Source organism: Borostomias antarcticus (assembly GCF_949987555.1).
Source record: "Borostomias antarcticus genome assembly, chromosome: 1".
In the NCBI taxonomy this organism is placed as follows: domain Eukaryota; kingdom Metazoa; phylum Chordata; class Actinopteri; order Stomiiformes; family Stomiidae; genus Borostomias; species Borostomias antarcticus.
This window is the reverse complement of record NC_140234.1, coordinates 39,381,244-39,404,573: the sequence shown is the minus strand read 5'-3', so window position 1 is coordinate 39,404,573 and position 23,330 is coordinate 39,381,244.

Genomic DNA, 23,330 nt, shown 5'->3' with positions numbered 1-23,330 from the left:
CGTAACTTGATGTTGGATGTTAGTTTCCTTCCACTCCTGGAACAGACAAGTAGTGAGCTTGATCAAACTATCTCAGATGAGGCTAGTGAGCAGATATCTCTATGCAGTGACTCAGTGAACAGCCTGGAGGCAGAAGCTTCTGAAGACCGTACCTCGGCATGGATATGTGCATCTCGTGATGAGAGTGATGGTTCCTCTGTGGATAAGAATGAGTCAAGGAAGACTGGGGAGATCTCAAGTTTGCCATCAGGGGATGCTGACCTGCAAATAGACTCACAGTTGGATTCAGCCAAGGACAGTTTACAGGATGCTGGGGAGAGTAAAGCTGAAGCAGACTTTCTTGAAGTTATGGACTTCTCTAACACGGATGCTGATGTTGACATTGTCCCTTCGGCCCATGGCCCCACGGCAGATAAGGCAGAGTCCCCTGACATTTCAACACTGCCCCCGCTCAATAGGATAGTATCCTGTGACACACTAACTCCCATGCCCCCGTCACTTAGTCAAACGCCTGTACAAGAGCCAGAGAACAGAGGGCCAGTTGTCAGGACACGGGCAGGCAGGGCAGTCAAGGCAGTTAACAGGTTGATTGAAACAATGGTGCAGAAACCCTTTGCTAAGAGTATGGTAGACACACTTAGTAGGAGGTCACAATCTTTGTTTAGCCTACCATAGTAGCGGAACTAGGTAGTTCACCCACACACTGTGTTAGCACTTTTGTTTATTTTATTATGAACAGTGACTTAATTGTGGTTTGAATCAATATGTGCAGGCTGGACAGGAAAATGTTTACTATGATTATATGTGGTGTACGAGGCATCACATTTACTAAGAGTAGCAGGAGCTTGATCACCTTCTGTTTTCTTTCTGAACTTGTTTAGCGAGTTGCTTACAATGCAGTAGATAGTAATCCTGTGGGTATTGTAGTCCAGAGTAATGTGATACGTTTTGATTTGTAACTGTTTTACACTGTTGGAACTGGAATCTTGGTGTGTTCAGGATTTTGGCTAAATTAGAGAGGGGAGAATGTAGCAAAGACAAAAATCACTTTCTCTAGTTCACTATTACTAAGTATTATTTTTAACCATAATGGTTGATTTCTTGATAGAGTGAGTTATTTATCCAAAATCCTGCGTTTTATTTTGTTATTCTACATTCCTACTTTTATTTTGAAATGAACGCTTCTTTTGCCATCTCGCCGCAATGTAATCCCGGCCTCGCGTAGTTTTGGTCAGTGCTTTTCTGATCATGGAGGAGGAGAGTCACGTTGTGTGCTGCGGTTAGAGATGAGTGAAGTTCGAATGATTGTTGAATGATTTATCTGTATGGAGAGGATGTGAGGGGCCATTGGGGTTTTATTTTTCTGGTGAGACATATTGGATGCAATGTTTTTGTTGTTTTGGCCGAGTTTGACTGAGTTCGCATGTTGAAAGTCGTTGCTAGCTAGCTAAATCTGGCGCTCTTTTCCTACTGCACGTAGGTCTGTTTGAGTGTGACAGCGTTGTGAGTGACGCCCAGCTGTCTTGTATGCTGCCACATTTTAGGTACAGTGTGATTGTCTAGAATGTTTTGTGTATTATGCATGTTTGTTTCATCTGATTTTTGTATTAGTCAGGTGAGTGCTTTTCTGATCATGGAGGAGGTCTGTTTGAGTGTGACAGCGTTGTGAGTGACGCCCAGCTGTCTTGTATGCTGCCACATTTCAGATGCAGAGACCTGAATAAAAAGAGAAAAGGCAAGCAGTGACCAGTGTACTGTTTAGCGCACCAGAACACAACGCTGCCGGTTCATTCCGGCTACACTAGCTTTAGCTTTAGAAAATTCTGATGATCAATGGAAGTCATGGAAAGCAGACCTGGAAAGGGATATATCAATAGAAGACTGGGAATCGATATGCGGGGAGGTTCACACTCAAACGATTTGTATTACAGTACAAATGGCTGATGAGAATATATATAACTTCAGTTAAATTAAACAAATACAATGGTAATATTCCAGACGTATGCACAAAATGTATGGGGGAGAAGGGAACATTATTTCATTGCATGTGGCAATGTAGTAAGGTCCGACTTTTTTGGGAGGAGGTAGAAAAGCAATGGAAAAGATTATTTTAAAGGGCATTCCAATGGACCCTGTTTTTTTCGTTTTAGGGCTGTATCCAGAAGGTCACAAGTATACCAAAAGTGAACAGACAATCATATGTGTCTCCTCCACGCCAAAAGGTCCATTGCAATACATTGGAAGAAAACTACAGCACCAAGTGTTACACATTGGCTCAGACAAATGTTAGTAACTCTACCGTTAGAAAGTGTAACGTATATAAGGAAAGGGAAATTAAATACGTTTTTTGGGGACAATTTGACTATGGCCTGCAGTTAGGAAGGAGCTGTTCATTTCATTTGCCCTGTAGGCTAGCACCAGTCTTAAACTGGACAGGAGTTGCTACAGGGAGCCAGTGCAGAGAACGGAGAAGGGAAGTTGTGTGGAAGAACATGGGGCTGTTGAACATCAGGTGAGCAGCAAGTTTCTTTCTCCAAAAGTTGATAATTTTTAGATTGGTCTCTGATGCTGAATGATACCCAGAAAAAAATGTGACCGCCGCTGGTAATTTGGTCCTCAACTAGGCATTTTCATTTTTCAGTTTTTTACAGATTATGAAAGTGCAGATTGTAAGCTTTCAAATGAGGTCTCATACATTGAAATCTGAACATATTTGAAGAAGATATGCTTATTTGAATGCTAGTACTGCCAAATCAACTTAGCTGAGAAATCTCCCTCCAAAGTTCTCCAACATTTTCACACCTCTGACTGCCAGGTAATGGGCGTGAACAATGGCCTGGTAACCCCTCCCCCAGCCACTCCCCCACTGGACGATCTGTCATTATCTGTCAGAGTGGCTGTCAACTTGGGGTATTAACTGAGAGTGGCTGCCAAGTGAGGTGCTCTCTCACTGATGACCCCACACTCTGAGTCAGTATTAATCTTGTGTTGTTAATGCAGTTAAGAACAATATAAGATGAAGTTCAAATTTAACGTTCTTTATTGTCACATACATGATATAAAGTACAAGCATAAGTAGTTAAGTGTACAAAAAAAGGCAACTGTCTAAGTGTTAAAGTGTACAGTCAGTTGTCTGTTTTATAGACAAGGTGCATAGTGTACAACAAAGTAATAACAGTCCCCAGCTCAATACTCAAGGTAATAACAACAGTACTCAGCTCAGTATTCAATATTCTAACAATGCAGTCTGTGCAAGTGTGGGCACGTCTGTGCAAGAGAACAAGCAACGCTTCAGTATACAAACAGGAAAACAGGAAAGGCTGTGGCCTTTCTCCTGCAGTGCTGTCCGTCCTGATGATCTGCAGTGAATCTACAAGCGGACAGTCTTGTTCTGAGCTGCTGTGGAGTTTGGCGGGGGACATGTGACGTCTCGTCCCTCATTAGAACAGAACTCTCTGATCTTGTCAAAGAGATACGTCTGTCTGACCATGTCCAGTCCGGGTGGGGCTTGCACAAGAAGACCTTCTCTGGGGGGCAGGACATCAGGCTTGCGCAGCAGCTGAAACTCGACTGCCGGTGCATCACGGTGTTCTCTGGCCACAACCATGCCAGGTCTCTCAGCATCAAAACTGCAATAGAATAGAAGGAAGAAAGTACATTCAACTATTGCCCACAGACTAGACTAATAGACTAGCTAATGCATGATAAGATGAACGTATTCTCACCTGTTGTGCAAAATCAAAGCTGTAGTGCATAGTGATCTTCTTGCTGGCTGGTATGAAGGGAGAGCTGCAACTCCTTACAAGCTGGAGCTGGTTTTTGCACATCCTGTAACCAAAACAAAGAAAAAGGTGTCAGACTACCATAGCTCTCATGCTCTCTCATTCTGTTTCTCTCTATAATATAGCTACCTAGCTCGATATTAGCTGCCTCGCTGGCTAGTTTAGGAACAAAGGGCTAGCTCAGCTAACTAGCATGTTAGCTAACATTAGCTAGCTAGCCTTTGTAAGGCTAGCTAGACTTAGTCACTTGTTTAGAAAGGAGCTACTTCTAAACGACTAACGTTAATGTAATACAAACAGCACAGAAAGTATAAAGATCAGCTTACCCCAAAGCAAAGCAGAATGCTTGGCGGTGGTGTGAATCTGGTACGTCGTTCGACGCAACTCTGCGCTTGGTAGCAACTTGGTAGCAACAAGTTGATACAGTCATCTCTGTATCACAGGTCATCAAGAATAAAACTCCGTATACGAACGAGTCCTGCTCTGCTGGAGTTTTAGCTGCTCTTAAAACTCTTTCCATGCCCTGGATGCCATCCCCGTCTTCTCTTTAGCAAAAGCTGTAGCATCCATGGTTTAACTTGGGACTGAATGTAAACAAAGCCGGCGTGTTGTTTGGGAAGGGTGGGGGGCGGAGAACCCGGAAGCAATAGCCAATGAAACCAAATCATGCTAATCGATCTGCCCGCCCCCAAACCCGGCTCGAAATCAGCTAAAAACGAGCTTAGTTTGCAGACTAATTATACGTATTTCGTGAACCTAAAACTGTTGTCTGTTATAGTAAGTGGGTTCTTCACAACTTCAACTTTGGTAATACAAAAAAAAAAAAAAAACGAAAAAAAACGTTTTTTGATTTATTTTGCCCTCTAGCACATTTCGGGGTTTGCCGAGTTGCGGACCAAATCACCAGCCGCTGTCACAAATGTTTTCCTCTGTTAGCCCTGTCTATTATAATCACATATATAAATCATAAACGTGACTTGCAATACTGAGCTTTGGCCACTTCGTCAAATGGCTTCATGCGCCGGTGAGCAACTTTCATTGAAATGAATAGACAGACATTTTTAATCCCTTCTCCAGTAATATTGTACCTCCATGGCTAAAAACGTCTCAACGTGAAGCGTGAGCAGCAAGTACCATCATAGACTGACTTGGCTGAGACTAGATCTATGTTATGTTATGTTATTTTTATTTATAATGCGCCCCCCAACCAACTGTTACATCAGCTCGGGGCGCAGCCCAGGTACAAAGGGAGACAAACAAAAACAAAGGACTGCAAACGAACAGATTAACAAGAAACGCCAGGAATTGGAGAGTGGCTGGCTGCTGTCGGGCGTAGCGCCGCCATCATGCTTCCTAACAAAGCGCTTCACAATACAAATAACAGATAAAAAGGAAGAAAGAGCGACATACAAAATGCAATACGACAATTACGACATACAAAATACAGTACAAGGCAATTACAATGAGAGGGAAAGGGGGGGGGGGGGATGTGCGTGTTTGTGTTTGTGTGTTTCTGAGTCCGTGAGTTCAGTCCGTGTGTGTGTGTATGCCTGAAGGCCTCTGGCTGAGGAGACTCGGACGGAATGTCTTAGCGATAACAGCAGGTTGCTATGGAGACGTCCTCGATCAGCCTCAAGACCAAAAGTCAACAGGAGTCCATGGGAAGGGAAGGGAGGAGGGGGGGGTTCAGCACCTCTTTAGCCTGTGAATCTTCAGGGGAGTTTGGGCGAAACGGCCTTGACGGCTGGGTGGGGACCAGAAAGTTGATTAGATGTTTGGGTTAGGGAGCGGAACAACAGATTCCAATGGTCATTCCTCTCCGTAACAGGTCTCTTTATCGAGCCTGGTCCTCAGCTCTGCCACGTCGCCTTGCATAGCCGTGAGTTTCTCCAACACGGTATCATTCTTACGGTTCAGTTCAGAAATCACCACAGGTAGATTACTCACTGCTCTGCCCAGCTCCGTTAGCATGACGTACACCCTTTGGGCTAGAGTGGCTGCCGTCTTCCCAATTCTTCGATAGACCAGGGTAATGCTCAGTCCGGGGAGCAGATGTCCTGTTATCATTACGGCAAATAGGTAAATGTCTTCAATTTCCTCTATGGAAAGGAGCGCAAGGCACAGAACCTGCCAATTGTCCCACGCGTCCTTGGTGTAGCCCGCGGCAAATGTCCCATCTGGGCACATAGGTTCCCCCGGTCCTGAGTTTCGTGTTGAAAAGATTTTGTCGATTGCGTTGAGAGACCAGCTTATCAATTCCATGTTTAGATTCGAAAATACACAGAAAAAAGAAGAACTACAAAGTAAGGGGAGATAGAAAAATACAAGAGCAGGAGCAAGCAAAAAAGCGTCTGCTCTGAACAAAGTAAGGGGAGATAGATAGATCTACACGTATTTATATGACTTGGTCTGCATGTCTTCATTTGCATGGTGCAGATTGGTCACTTACTTACTAAACCCTGACCACTGGCTACATTTAGCATTTGCATTACAAAAACGAATTAATGCCATATGGTCAATGCAGCAAGCATTATGATACAAACTAAGATGAGACTGAACACCATTAACAGTTCAGAACATTTTACTAGGCATAAAAATAATTACTGTACAATGCAAAACAGATATTTATACTATACATATTAACATCTAAAGTGTGTGGTGCTTGTAATGTGCAAAGGTGTGCAAGGCAAGGATGAGATGTACATACGGTCTGTCACATTACGCATAGCCAGAAAAAAAACATGTACAATGTCTGGCTTGCAACCCATTATCTGATAATTGCAAACACAAAAATTATAAAAACAAAAATGGTCAGCTGGGCTGGAGCTTCTGCAGATGCCTAAGGACATAATGAAATGAAATTGATGTAAACACACAACTCACAAACATTCACAAAAAAAGTGTTACCAATTCATTGGAAGCATGCCGTGTCACTGGATAGGAGAATCTTTTTTTTTTTTGACATCACATACCTTTTTGCATCGAACAGAGGCATGTTTCAGCGTCTCCTGCAGCTGGGCAGCCACCTCTGTCAGTGTGGCATTTGGCCTACAGGCCATAACTGCACCTCTGACTCTGCATGGCCTCACTGAGCAAGCTGGAAAGCTGCTGATACACGTCCTCTGGAAATCTGGATATTAACACAGATGTGACTATAAGTAATTGTACTGTCACATAATGGAAATCAAAAATTGGCGCACGTGAACGGGCGTTTTGATCACACCCCAATTAACGCCCAGAATTGCCTGTAAATGGTCAGTGATACGCCCCTAATACATATGCAACGAGAATGGAGCCGAGTGCAAAAGGCAGAAAGAGAAAGAGAATGCAACAACGCAACCTAAAGCAGCTTATTAACCACTCATCATCGTGTGCCAGGAGATCGTGGCGATCCCTGAATACTCTCTCTCTCCTCAATCTCCGATTAACAATCTCCTCTAGCAATAACAGATCTGCCATTGTGCGTTGGTGAGACAATTGTGATAGACGGCATGGCTTTTATAGCCTACTCATGATGATTTCACATGTGCATGACTGATAAGAGCACCTGTTAGGCCTGAGTGGTCCCATTTAGATTATAATGAATTATCTATTATGCAGGCTATATTGGCATTCATTTAGTGTGGTAGGCCTTATTAGTTGGCTGCGATATCCAAACTGATAATCATTATAAGCCTATAGTGTTGTTGATGGGTAATGGGGTTTGGATCTATATTGCACGTAGCCTAATGCTTCACAGGGTGGGCCATGAATAAAAGGCCTAGCTTATCAACGTATCAACGGGTCAATTTACAATGACATCCATAACAATGCAAACATGTAGGCCTAGTGACTACTTAAGGCATTGATCCCCGATTAAACTGTAGGACAGATCTGAGGGTTCTTTGCAGCAGCCAATTTGTGTATTTTCCGGGATATCATGCATTTCACATACTTTCTCAAAACATTCTGCAGGCCTATAGAAGCTGCGTGTTCTAATGGATGTTGCGGGATAGCCAAGCACATATTAAAACATCTGTGCCAAGTCCCGGCATATCCAAGGCCCCGTGCGTCATGGCCTACTATAATTCAGCTATATCAGTGCCTGTATCGAGGTCTTGTAAATATATAGGGTCCATGGATGGGTTTCATGTGATTCTATAAAGCGTAATTATAGCTACACACATGACGATTCGGCAAATTAATAATCTAACTTGCTCCCTTGTGTTCTTACAACTTTGAGACGCATCACCTCCATGCGTTGTTTTGCGCACAGCCAATTCTACCAAAGTGGCATGTGAACTTTGGGATGACATGCGCTTTTAGGCCCACATTCCTCGCATGCCTGCTACATGACAATCATATGGCAATATGAGGATATATGATGATGTACAATATAGCCTAATGTAGCCTACAGTTGCCTCAAGTAGGACATTTCCATTCACTGTTGCTCAACATCATTGTAATTGCGGTTTGCCTCAGTGGTCATTCGGGTTTACATAAAAGCCAAATCAAATATAGGCTATAAATACATAAACACATTAACAAATGAATAGGTGGATAATTAAACATTATGATAATTAACTAAATAAATGATTAACTGAATAAATATACTTCAATGCCGAATGCAACATTTATTTGGTGCGGTATAGGCCTTATTATAGTTGTAGGCCATCGACATACGGAATCATTACTATGATAAGCCTAATAGGCTTGTGTCGTGTTGTGTTATCAGCATAATGTGGCTTTTATTCATAGGCTACTGCCTGTGATGCTTCACTGGATAGCCTATAAATGAATAGGCCTACAACATAACTAGGGATGGGATGGTTACCGGTGTCATGGTGAACCGCGGTGAAAACAGTACAACCGGTTACATTTTCATTTATCAAGATAACCGTGCAAAAACAATTATAAAAAAAAAAGATAACCGTTGTTATGGATTTTAACTGATCTAGTCAAAAAGGATTTACCAAGATTCGCTCAAACAGGTTAAGTCTGGTTTATTGAGAAAACATACGAGTGCAAGGACTTCTGGACAAACACATCAGTGGTATCCCCAAGAAGTGAATTCAAAGCTTGTCATGCGCAGCCTTATATTCAAGCAAAACACAGGTACGGTGCTTTGAGGATATGATTGGCTAACCCATTGTACGTCATATCAAATGGCAGGCGTGATCGAGAATACAGACACGTGACATGAGAAAAGGCGGCAATTTCTTGGAGACAAAGGGACAAAGGATGGTTGTTCTGGAGTAGACAGATTTCTGGGTGTGTGGACCTCCTGGAGGCCATCCTGTAGGTTAACACAGCTATATGAACGGTTGAGGGAGGTTGTGAATTACAAAAGGAGAGAGAGGACAAAGGTTTAAGGTGTTTGGAATAGCAAAATGCAGGGGACTGGATCAATAGATTTTAAGAACAAAAGCTGAGATCTGAAAGGTCTTGAGGCCAGTTGTAAATTCTATGACACCGTGCATGACTACGTCACTGAAAAATCATACTAAATGCTGTCTGACTTTGAAAAACATGCTAAATGCTTTCTGACCCTCATCCCCGTTCAATTTCCGAGGAAAAGCCACACAGGTAGCAGCGCGTAGGCGGAGTTTTGACTTCAGGCACACTCATGGCCGAAAGTGAAATGTATTTTGGCTGAGAGAATGGCTGAGCGCACCAAGCGATCTAAGGCGTGGTTACATTTCACAAAAGTGAAAGAAAAGGAGGAGGCAAAATGCAACTTGTGCTCTAAGATAATTTCCTGCAAGGGGGGGAAATACAACGTCTATGCTAAAGAACTTATATGGTGCCCATCAGATTAGAATTGGGACTTGCACTGCATTTGATAGTCTCAAAGTGCGAGACAGACCAACTCCCTCGTCCTCTTCTACCACACCAGGTATGCATGCTGTGTGCACCTCAATAAGTCCTGTTCGTTGACATTGACAGTACTTAAATCTAGTGCTAGATGTCTTCTTTGCTAGCTAGATTCCCTCTGTCATCGGCTAGCTAAAGCTATAACTTGTGGTTAGACTGGTAGTAACGTACTGCAGCTAGCCAGCTATACCTAAAGTTAGCTACCCTTAGCTTGCTAGCTCGGTGCAGTGACGTTACATTACTAAGCACAACTAGTGAATGAATGAATGACCTGTAGTTTAAGTTATACTACGACGTTTTTGTAGCCTTTAGCAAGCGGATGGCAGAGGGAATCTAGCTTGCAATGAAGACATCTAGATTTAAGGACTGTTAATGTCAACATAAAATAGCCTAATAGTGTATAGCATAGCACTTGCATGTACAATGCTATAGAATTATCTAGCTGGTTAACGTTAACAAGCTGCAGTGCTCGTCACAACCAATGGATTGCGTTAGTAGCCTAGCAATCGGTTGGCATAGGTTTGCCTTGGGTTTGTCAAACCATGGCATAGTTTTGCCTTCTTTCTGATAGAAGAATATTTGGAGGGCATAGTGATGAGTTATACTCATTAAGTTTATTTATAAAGCCATTTGAAAGCAACCTCAATGTGCTGAAACCATCAAAGGAAATAGATACACAATTAATAGCCTACATATAAAATATGCATAACATTACATACAAATGCTTTTCTAAATAAGTAGCCTTACTAGCCTAGGTCTTTAGTTTTATAAGAACCCAGAGTCTGCTAATGTCCTCAGATGAATTGTAGTAATTATGAGTGATTTGATATATTTAGCCAACATTTTATATTACAGTAAAGTATACTGTAGTGAGGGGGACAGGGAGGGAGAGAGGGAGATGGAGAGAAAAGTAGGGTATCGATAGTGGGATCGATAAAGACTCGAATCGTTAAGCAGTCTCAATAATGGTATCAGTATCGATAAAAATTAATGAGACCCATCCCTAGTGGTGATACTGACAGACCCTCGCCTGCCCATTCATGCTGTAACCTAGACTGGAGCTTTGCTCTGAACTGGCACGTGTGTTATAGACCACACATTCCAATGCCATGTTTCTGTAGTACGTCTGCTGGTGTCACAGTGACACGCACACGCACACACACCTTGCTGTCATCCCCAATTATCATCATGATCATTTATTAAAGGTGTGGTAGGAGTGCTGGGGGCTCTGGGGATGGCTTTGTTAATTAACCATGAGAGCAGCGCCAGAGGCTCCACTCCTTCCAGGAAAAAAACATTCATCTCACTCACAACCATCTCCCGTTCACTCACTCTGCATTGGCGCGGTCTCTCTCTGGCACCGTAACACGCACGTGCACACACACACCGTTTCTCCCTGACAGTTTTTGGTTAGAGCTATGCTGTACCACCTCAGATTTCACCCAGGTTTAAGAGGCCCACAAAGACGCATACCTCTCTCAGCATCTCTCTAACCTGGTAAACATCCATTCATCTAAGCAACCAATACAAGTATGCACACACGCATGCATGCACACACACGCGCGCACGCACACACACTGTACACAGTACCTGCAGCAGGGGGGGCTTCGCTGTGGAAAGGTTGAGAAAGGTCACACGCTCTCCTACTGCTCACAACTAGGGGTCAGAGAGAGGGGGGGGGAGAAGGAGAGAGAAAGGGAGAGAGAGAAGGAGAGAGAGGGGGGTGTGGTAGTCAAGAGATAGCTGACGCTCTCTTAGCCTAAGGGTGGTGGTGACACACAGCATACCCCTCTGACACACAGCATACCCTCTCCGGCTGACATTTAACTCATCACATCTGATGGAAAATAACTCATTAAGAGAGGTCTGCATGGTGTTTTTTGTGTGTATTTGTGTGCTCGTGTGTGTGTGTGTGTATGCGTGCATCTGTGAGTAAGGCCGTAATAAAGAACAAAATGTATTCTCTAAAGCAGCCATCACCAACAGGTGGACCGTGGTCCGGATCCCGATCCAGAAGCAATCCAATCTGGACCGCATCTATATCCCGATAAATCAATGAGAATTTCTCCCTTTTGACGGAGCGTAGGCAACTAGTTTGAGTCTGCGCAGCCTTTGTAGTATTTTATGGCATTTGTTTACTATCTCGCTAGCCAATCGAATCTGCGTGTTCATTGCCTGACGTCACCCAGTCTACATGTGACAGCCTAGCTATCGTTAACGTTACTGTAATCAGAGCGATTCCTTGCTAACATTAGTTGGAGTTGGACACTGCATGACCAGAGAAACATAACGACAAACAAAGAGAGAAGTGAGATACTATAAGACAGAAGTAATGTCAGCCTATACATGCCATGCTCTAAAATAAGAAACATAGATGTTGAAAATAGGGCGTTCCATCAAGAATGGACCGAGTTGTATATATTCATTCTCACCGCGGGTAGCTCTAAACCTGTTTGTCTCATATATTTCAAAAGCTACCTTGTTTTTAAATGTAGACCTCATTTTACTCACGTTTATAGTGCAGTGTATTTACATGATTATACTTATAAAGCATAATCTTCGTGCGGAACAGAACTTCAAGGAGACCAAAAACTTTGAATCAACAATTTATTGAGCATGCCTCACAAAGGGCCGAATCTCTAGGCAATACTGACTTTCTCATCGAGGTGTCAAGCTTTTATCTGGCTTCAGGCCAGGAATCACATGACAAACACATTTGCATACAAATAAATGTTCATTTAACACATATATGGTCACAAACGGTCAACTGATGTTCTTGAATGGTCTTTGCATCAGCTGAGCTCTGCCCCCCCTCCGGACACGGGGGCTATTTGGGTCCTTCCTGGGATCATGTTACAAACTGTAGGCTACTCAGAGGTGAACTTAAGGTCATGCTGACTCAGGGACTAAGGACCATCTGTTGTTCTCACATGTTAAACTCCTTATATCAACACAGTTCCTACTAAAGTGAAGTTTATTCATTATTCTAATAAAATGATTACTACATGAGAGTAATACAGATATGATTGATGTAATACAGTATGATACAGTATAATAATATATTGCTCAAAGCATATTCTCCCTGTTTTTTTGGCCCTCAACTACTTCTTCATACTTTGTGCTAGAAATTTCATTCAAACTTTAAGGGGAGACACTACAGTCAAAATGGTGTTTTTTCTTCCCAACTTCAATTTTCATGTATACTATCACTACGTTAACAGAGAAATGGCGAGTTTGATTAAAAACTGCTATTTTTCTAATTGTTGTAACTGTGAAACAAGCATATGAATTGATAATGCTTATCTTTATCGGCCATTTTCTTAAAATTCGTTTTTTTAAGTACCTGACGTCACTCGGTACCTGCTATCTCAACTACCAGGGCAGGTGCATTCACTAAACTTTGCATACTGATTCTCAGATGTATTCTGCTAATAATTACAGCTGGAATTCTGAATATCTTGTTGTCTTTTCATTTTAGGTTGCAAAAAAGTGTTTTTAATGGGTGTATGCAGTTTTTTTTTCAATATCCTTTGAAAATAAGCTTGTATTCACAAACCCACCTGTAAATATTTAAGTTTTTAGTATATTGTCAAAACAAAAGTAAAACTTTAAGCCTGACTTTATCCATTGTTTGGATAGTAGGTGCCGAAATATATACAAATGTATGCATATTTAATGAGTTATTGCCTAATTTGCATACCTAAACCTTTTTTGAGAGAGAAAGTGTAATACAAAAAACATTTCTCTTGATGTGAAAAATTCATGAGGATATCTTTAAAGGAAAAAATAAATCCTATTCAACTGTAGTGTCTCCCCTTAAAATGTTCATTATGGTTAGCTGTTTCCCGGATCCATTCAGATTTTTTATATTTTTTTATAGTTTTTTAGTAATTTAACTTTTAATAGTTATTTTTGTACCATTTAAATTGTTGGTGGAACAGTTTTAACAGCTCATACACATATTATATATCAAAATGTTCACACAACTGTGCTGATTCGTACAATGTAAGTATCTAAGCTGTGTGATTTAAAGGACAATGCTCGTTTTTGACAACCTGGACCTTATTTACGACATATTATAAGACGTTTGACTCACCAAGATCACTTTGGTGTAGTTCGGAGGCATGTAGAAGAAATTTAAAATCCAGCGCGAGCCAGTATATCCATGTAATGGCGGTGGTCGGGGCCCTTAGAATGCAGTTTCTAAAAATCTATTTTCTGCCGCGAAACGGTTGTTTTCATCAATTTGTCTTGATGAATCGCTAGTTGTGCTTACATAGAGCATAGGCCTGTTGTGGTTTTCACATGCGATGATCTTTAGAAACGTCGAAACGAAATAGCTTCCTCAATTGCTCCAGCACTAATGCGCACAGCGCGCAATCATTGCTCCAGCACGCTGTGCGCATGCGTGCTGGAGCAAGTGAGGAAGCTATTTCGTGTCTAAAGACGTTTCTAAAGATCATTTTACAGAGGCATGTGAAAAACCACAACAGGCATATGCTCTATGTAAGCACAACTAGCGATTCATCAAGACAGATTGATGAAAACTGTTATAGAATTTACATCTGGCCTCAAGACCTTTCTATTCCAAACACCTTAAACCTTTGTTCTCTCTCTCCTTTTGTAATTCACCACCTCCCTCAACCGTTCACATAGACAGGGTGGCCTCCAGGAGGTCCACACACCTAGAAATGTCTACTCCAGAATAACCATCCTTTGTCCTTTTGTCTCCAAGAAATTGCCGCCTTTTCTCATGTCACATGTCTGTATTCTCGGCCACGCCTGCCATTTCAGATGACGTACAATGGATTAGCCAATCACATCCTGGAAGCGCCGTACCTGTGTTTTGCTTGAATATAAGTCAGCACAAGATCAGGAGGCTTCACTTCTCTGGATAAACCACTCATGTTGCGTTGTCCAGGAAGTCCTTGCGCTCGTATGTTTTCTCAATAAGCCAGACTTAACCTTTTGAGCGAATCTTGGTAAATCCTTTTTTGACTAGATCAGTTAAAATCCATTACAAAACAACCGTTTCGCGGCAGAAAATAGATTTTTAGAAACTGCATTCTAAGTGCCCCGACCACCGCCATTACATGGATATACTGGCTCGCGCTGGATTTTAAATTTGTGACAGCGGCTGGTGATTTGGTCCGCAACTCGGCAAACCCCGAAATGCGCTTGAGGGCAAAATAAATCAAAAAACGTTTTTTTTTGTTTTTCGTTTTTTTGTGTATTACCAAAGTTGAAGTTGTGAAGAACCCACTTACTATAACAGACAACAGTTTTAGGTTCACGAAATACGTATAATTAGTCTGCAAACTAAGCTCGTTTTTAGCTGATTTCGAGCCGGGTTTGGGGGCGGGCAGATCGATTAGCATGATTTGGTTTCATTGGCTATTGCTTCCGGGTTCTCCGCCCCCAACCCTTCCCCAACAGACCGGCTTTGTTTACATTCAGTCCTGCAGGATGCTACAGCTTTTGCTAAAGAGAAGACGGGGATGGCATCCAGGACATGGAAAGAGTTTTAAGAGCAGCTAAAACTCCAGCAGAGCAGGACTCGTTCGTACACGGAGTTTTATTCTTGATGACCTGTGATACAGAGATGACTGTATCAGCAAAGCAAGTTGCTACCAAGTGCAGAGTTGCGTCGAACGAGGTACCAGATTCACACCACCGCCAAGCATTCTGCTTTGCTTTGGGGTAAGCTGATCTTTATACTATCTGTGCTGTTTATATTACATTAACGTTAGTCGTTTAGCAGAAGCTCCTTTCTAAACAAGTGACTAAGTCTAGCTAGCATAACAAAGGCACTAGCACTAACTAACAAAGGCTAGCTAGCTAACGTTAGCTAACATGCTAGTTAGCTGAGCTAGCCCTTTGTTCCTAAACTAGCCAGCTAGTCTATTTAATCAACACATTCTGGTACTATTTTATCTATATGGAGTGCCAGTACTGTGGGCAATAGTTTAATGTACTTTCTTCCTTCTATTCTATTGCAGTTTTGATGCTGAGAGACCTGGCATGGTTGTGGCCAGAGAACACCGTGATGCACCGGCAGTCGAGTTTCAGCTGCTGCGCAAGCCTGATGTCCAGCCCCCCAGAGAAGGTCTTCTTGTGCAAGCCCCACCCGGACTGGACATGGTCAGACAGACGTATCTCTTTGACAAGATCAGAGAGTTCTGTTCTGATGAGGGACGAGACGTCACATGTCCCCCGCCAAACTCCACAGCAGCTCAGAACAAGACTGTCCGCTTGTAGATTCACTGCAGATCATCAGGACGGACAGCACTGCAGGAGAAAGGCCACAGCCTTTCCTGTTTTCCTGTTTGTATACTGAAGCGTTGCTTGTTCTCTTGCACAGACTTGCCCACACTTGCACAGACTGCATTTTTAGAATATTGAATACTGAGCTGAGTACTGTTGTTATTACCTTGAGTATTGAGCTGGGGACTGTTATTACTTTGTTGTACACTTAATCACAATGAACACTATGCACCTTGTCTATAAAACAGACAACTGACTGTACACTTTAACACTTAGACTGTTGCCTTTTTTTGTACACTTAACTACTTATGCTTGTACTTTATATCATGTATGTGACAATAAAGAACGTTAAATTTGAACTTCATCTTATATTGTTCTTAACTGCATTCACAACACAAGATTAATACTGACTCAAAGAGTGTGGGGTCATCAGTGAGAGAGCACCTCACTTGGCAGCCACTCTCAGGTAATACCCCAAGTTGACAGCCACTCTGACAGATAATGACAGATCGTCCAGTGGGGGAGTGGCTGGGGGAGGGGTTACCAGGCTATTGTTCACGCCCATTACCTGGCAGTCAGAGGTGTGAAAATGTTGGAGAACTTTGGAGGGAGATTTCTCAGCTAAGTTGATTTGGCAGTACTAGCATTCAAATAAGCATATCTTCTTCAAATATGTTCAGATTTCAATGTATGTACCTCATTTGAAAGCTTACAATCTGCACTTTCATAATCTGTAAAAAACTGAAAAATGAAAATGCCTAGTTGAGGACCAAATTACCAGCGGCGGTCACATTTCTTCTACATGCCTCCGAACTACACCAAAGTGATCTCGGTGAGTCAAAAGTCTTATAATATGTCGTAAATAAGGTCCAGGTTGTCAAAAACGAGCATTGTCCTTTAAGAGTGAGTCAGTGAATTCTGTGTGTTCTGTGCTTTGGTGCTGTAGAGCTGTGCTGCTGCGCTGTGGTTGCTATGGTGACAGTTCACAGGAGAGAGCTTGAAGGTAAAAAGTAAAAACTACAGCGAATAAATTAATTGTAGATCATACTATATACCTTAGGGGAAAGAAAGTTATATAACACCTATCACCATTCAAACTAATGGCGCTCCACTCTAGCTTTTGAGTTGCTAATTCTGAATTCATACCTCTTTTCTAACCTGTCACCACTCCTACAGTTTTTAAGCTAAATGGACAGATTATATCTCAAAATGTTCAGCTGGTTCCCAGGATTCCTATGATGTAAACATCTGTGACATTTACTTTTTGAGCTGGACCTGTCTCAAGCTGGTCATTCTTTCCCATACAAACAATTGATGGAATGTTCAGAGTGTCAGTTGTGATTTGAATTTGGGTGCATGCGCAGCCTCCTCTCTTAAAGGTAAAGACATCCTTGGACCACACAACTCAGCCCGTGAGTGGACTAGAGACACACGGTCTTCACTGGTGAAGGCAGGTAGGTGGCCCGGAGAGGGGTACACTGTCCCCGACCGGCTCTGATCTGAGGGGGCGGAGTCTCACCACCACGCCACGGGCCCCACAACTCAGCCCCTGAGTGGGCTAGAGACACACGGTCTTCACCGGTGGGGGCGGGTAGGTTTGCCCGGAGAGGGGTACACTGTACCCAACTGGCTTTGACCTGAGGGGGCGGGGTCTCGCCACCACGCCACTGTCCACGCCACAGACCCCACAATTCAGCCCCTGAGTGGGCTAGAGACACACGGTCTTCGCTGGTGGGTGCATGGAGATTGCCTGGTCCGTAGTAGAACTAGCAGTAGCTGTTACATACATCTGCAGCAGCTAGCCCACCTCACATTTTCTCCAGGAAATGTACTTTCTCGTTATTATTACAATTATTAAACCTCAGTGCTTTACGAGTATTGATAAAGGTTTGAATTAATTAATTAGGACAGTTAACTATCTTAAAATGTATTTGTTAGTTATAAATGGCCTCAGTTGTAAGCTGGCAGACAGACATCTGGAGAGAGAGAGGAATAAGATCACTCACAACAACAAAACATATCTGCATTTGAGTTATGCTCAATACACACGCAAACTAAACACAGACAGGTACACTACAGTCAGGCAAACGCTTGAGAGGCAGTTATCAAATCCACACTGTTTACAGAGAGAACACACGTGCGCATGCACACACACACGCACGCACATACACACACACACAGATAGTACATACCAAACACATTTTCATACAGCTTTGCACGTACATTATATACACCATACACACACACTCACACATACATTATATACACCACACACCACTCACACATACTGTATGCACAGCCAAGTGACACTAAATCATTTATCTACTTTTTTTATTTGTGGCATGTTTGTCATGCATAAAATATAGTGAAAGAGATGGGGAGTTGTAGAGGAAGCCTTGCAACAGGACACCCACTGAGAGAGAGAGAGAGAGAGAGAGAGAGAGAGAGGGGGGGGGGGGCAATTGTAGTATGTAAAGACACAATTCTGTGTTGCTTCACAGAAAACACACTGTTTGCATAATGCATGTTCATTAACAAAACAGCTCTATCTCTTAGCCTGTAACAAGCCAAGCTGAGGGACATCACACATACAACACACACACTTCAAGAGCATGAAATGCTCACTCTGGTCATGCTGATCTCTATGCGGCCTCCATGCTGAAGTGGCGTCGTGGGTCAGAGGAGATGGTGTGTAAACGGAACGCTTCTCTGCACCGTTTCCTGCCATGCCTCCCTGCTGGGTGTCACAAGCGTTCCTGAACTCTGGTTAAAAGAGTGTCCTGATGAGATGCAAACCAACTCGGATCCAGAGAGTGCCTAGCAGCGTTTAGGACCCCTTACTGAACGAGCTCTGGTGAGAGACCATTCCAGAACATACCCCTCTGATCAGGAATATTGATCAGTGGACGGCGACTAAAATTAGGGTACTATGAATGATTGGTGTTTAGCATGCTCTCTCTCTCTCACACACACACACACGCACACAAACAAACACACACAGTGATGTTGATGTGTGATGTACAGTAGTAGAATCAGGAGCAAACAATTAAGCCATTTCCACTATTTGAATATTCATGAGCACCTGCTTTCTACACTACACTTAGCATTCCATGTGCAAAGCTGTGTGATAATGTGTTTGTGGTATGTGCTGTGTGTGTGTGTGTGTGTTTGTGTGTATAAACGGGGAACAGTCAATGGAGTTAATGGCGTCAAGAGTAATCAGTGTGTCAGTCAAATGAGGATAGATAGAACTTTCCCCTACTCTACTCTAGTCTACTCGACTCTACCTTATGGCCTGTGTCCAGCGTCGTGCCCGATTTTGAACGTTGGGAACGACGAAAAGCCTTGTGTGACATAATCGAAGATCAGCGATTTGGCGTCTGGGACGCCCTACGACACCCAGACGAAAAGTCTAGCATGTTACGATTTTTTGTATTTTCCTGCGTAGTCTGACATCTCCTGCAACCATGCCTACGATGTACCTTGACGTTGACCAATAGGATGACAGTGTTCTTATGTTCTCCTTGAAGGATAGACAGCCCATACTGTCCTATTTGTAACACCCAGGAACGGGTCCACAATCGTTTTTCCTTTATTTTATTTTTCTTCTTTACTCTGAGCAACACAGCTTGTGCCAAATTCCGACTCCCTGGCAGAATCCCACTCCCCTTCACATTTAGTTTGATCTGCGCTCTTCTGACAAAACAAGTGTTTATAGTTTCTATGACTCTGCAAAGACCAGGACATCACAAGAGGAGCAAGTTGTCACAAAAAGGTTATTTTAGGTTTTAGGTTTTGAGATGAACACGTCACAATGCTATGGCTAGCTACTGCTATAACATCCACACTAATAAAGAGCACTACATAATAGTTTACAAGTAATAGGCCTACATTCATGTAAAGTCATAGCCTATTATTCATCCCTTCTCATATTGATTGTGGTTAGCCTGCATCTTTAGATTACTGGATGGTAGGCTACTGAGTCGGTAGATAAAAAGGGATGAATCCCAGGCAAAAAAATGTAATACTTCAACTGTATCAATTGTAGTTTTAATGAGGCAGATATAGCCTAGTTGTGGTAGTGTACATATCATTGTTTCTTCAGTCAAAAGATAACTCAAAGATAGTGATCTTTGAGTGAAAGACAGCATATAATGATTTGTCGTGGTCATTTATGTAGTGTTGCTAGTGGTCATTTATGTGGTGTTGCTAGTGATCATTTATGTAGTGTTGCTAGTGGTCATTTATGTAGTGTTGCTAGTGGTCATTTATGTAGTGTTGCCGTCCACGACACGGCAAGAATCCATGCAACTGTGATCGCCTAATCTGACATGGTGACCATTGTGAACCATGTCAAAAATTGTGTAGTCTGTACGGGCCATAACTGTACCCTACCCAACTCCAATCTACCCTACTCTACCTTACTCTACTCTACCCTACTCTAGCTTACTCTACTCTACCCTACCCTATCATTCTCTACTCTTAGTTAGTACCTTACTCTACTCTATTCTACCCTACCATTCCCTACCCTACCCGACGCTACCCTATTCTACTCTACTCTACACTACACTATCATACTCTACCCTACCCTACTCTACTCAACTCTACCCTACCCTACTCGACTCTACCCTACTCTACCTTATTATATTCTACCCTACACTACCCTGATCTTACTCTACTCTACTTTACTCTACTCAACTCTACCCTACTCTACTCTACCTTACTCTACCCTACCGTATGATGCTCTACTCTCCTCTACTCTATTCTACGATGCTCTACTCTACCTTGCTGTACTCTACCCTACTCTTACTCTACTCAACTCTACCCTTCTCCACTCGACTCTACCTTATTCTACCCTACCATATGAGGCTCTACTCTACCCTACGATGCTCTATTCTATCTTACTCTACCCTACCATACGATGCTCTACTCTACCCTTCTCAACTCTACTCTACATTTACTCTACTCAACTCTATTCTACTCTACCCTACTCTATTCGACTCTACGCAACCCACTCTACCCTATTGTACTCAACCATACTCTTCTCGATTCTACTCTACTCTACCTTACTCTACACTATGATGCTCTACTCTACCCTACTCTACTCTACCTTGCTCGACCCTACCATACGGTGCTGTATTGTACTCAACTCTACCCTACCCTACTCTATTCTACTCTACCTTACTCTACCCTACCATATGGTGCTCTACTCTACCCTACTCTACTCTTACTCTACCTTACTCTACTCTACCCTACTCTACTATATTCTACTCTATACTATGATGCTCTACTCTGCTCTACTCTACCTCACTCTACCCTACCATATGGTGCTCTACTCTACTCAACCTTTCTCTACCATACAATACTCTACTCTACGCTACTCTACGATGCTCTACTCAACCCTACTCTACTCAACTCTAGCTTACTATACCTATACCCTACCATGTGATGAACTACCCTACTCTACTCAACTCTAGCTTACTATACCTATACCCTACCATGTGATGCTCTACCCTACTCTACTATACTCTATTGTACAATGATCTACTCAACTCTACCCTACTCCACTCTACCCTACTCTGCCTTACTATAACATACCATATGATGATGTACTCTACCCTAATCTTACTCTACTCTACCTTAATCTACTCAACTCTACCCTACCCTACTCTATTCAACTCTACTCTGCCTTACTCTACTAAACTCTACCCTACTCTACCTTACTTGACCCTACCATACGGTGCTCTACTCAACTCTACCCTACTCTATTCTACTCTACCTTACTCTACTCAACTCTACTCTATCCTACTCTCCCCTACTCTACTCTACACTATGATGCTCTCCTCTACTCTACCCTACCCTATTCCACTCTACACTATGATGCTCTACTCTACTCTACCTTTCTCTACCCTACCATACAATGCTCTACTCTACCCTACTCTACAATGCTCTACTCAACCCTACTCTACTCAACTCTATTCTAACTTACAATACCCTGCCATATGATGCTCTACTCTACCCTACTCTACTCCACTCTACTCTACAATGCTCTACTCTACCCTGCCCTCCTCTACTCTATTCTACAATGCTCTACTCTACCTTGCTGTACCCTACCCGACTCTACTCTACCCTACTCTACTCTACAATGCTCTACTCTATTCTACTGTACTGTACTCTACCTTATTCTACTCTGCTGTATTCTGAACAGAATTACTGGTTCCATTTCTCTCAAAGACACCGCAGGTATGACTCCAGGCGTTGTCTTTGTGGGACCATAACGATGATTCAGAGAGCACAGTGGGCCCTTCAGAGGACAATAAAGATTGATTGAATTGAATAACAGTTTGAGGAAATGAATTTGAACATACCCTCAGGTCATACAGGATCCTGGTGTGTGTATTTGTGTGTGTGTGTGTTAAGACACTGCAATGTCAATAAATCGTCTGACCACAAACACATTTTCATTCTTCGAGTCTTTCTAGCATATTACACACACACACACAAACGCACACACACACACACACACAAGCACACATGATTCCAATGATTCCTGGCCTTTTCAATTCAATAGACACATTCAGTATTAGAAGCTACTGCCATGGGCACTAGGGAGAGAGGGAGGGAGGACAGGAGGGGGGGTGTGAGGGAGGCGGGCCGAGGTTTCTGACCGCTACGTTGACCTCCCTCATTCGGCCCTCCAGCACCATTAGCATATCATTAGGAAACATCTGAACTCACAGATGTTTGATGCTAGCCTGGCAGGCCCAGTGCAGCGCACGCACACACACACACTGACACACACACTCACACACACACACACTCTCTCTCTCTCTCTCTCACACACACACACACACTGAAATGAAATCACAGATGTGTTCCATTGGCCTGTGGCATAATAAGAATACCTACTGACAGGAGACAGGAGTTGGCAGGCCTGAGAGAGAGGAGAGAAAGAAAGGGAGAGATAGAGGGCGAGAAAGAGGGGGAGAAGAGACTGAGAAAAGGAGAGAAAGAGAGGGAGTGAGAGAGAAGGAGAGATAGAGAGGAAGAGAAAGAGAGAGAGGGAGCGAGAAAGACAGAGGGAGAGAGAGAAATAAAGAGCAATTTTGGGGGGTGGAAGGAAGGCAAGAGCATCCCTACTAGCACAGTATGTAAAACTGAAGTGGCACATTGGTCGTAGTTTGGACGTTACCAACAGGCGACATTGTGACAACAGGCCTATATGGTCGCAAAATAACCTATTCGCATGGAGACTGTACGACAACGTTATAGAATTACATAACTACGATTTAAGGGGAGACACCCCAGGTGAATAGGGGAAAAAAAATCCTTAATAGGTATCACCATCAAACTCCCCAAGTTTGTTAGGTACATTAAGGAGCATCTTTTTTGTATTACAATTTTTCTGAAATCTTATGGATAAATATGCAA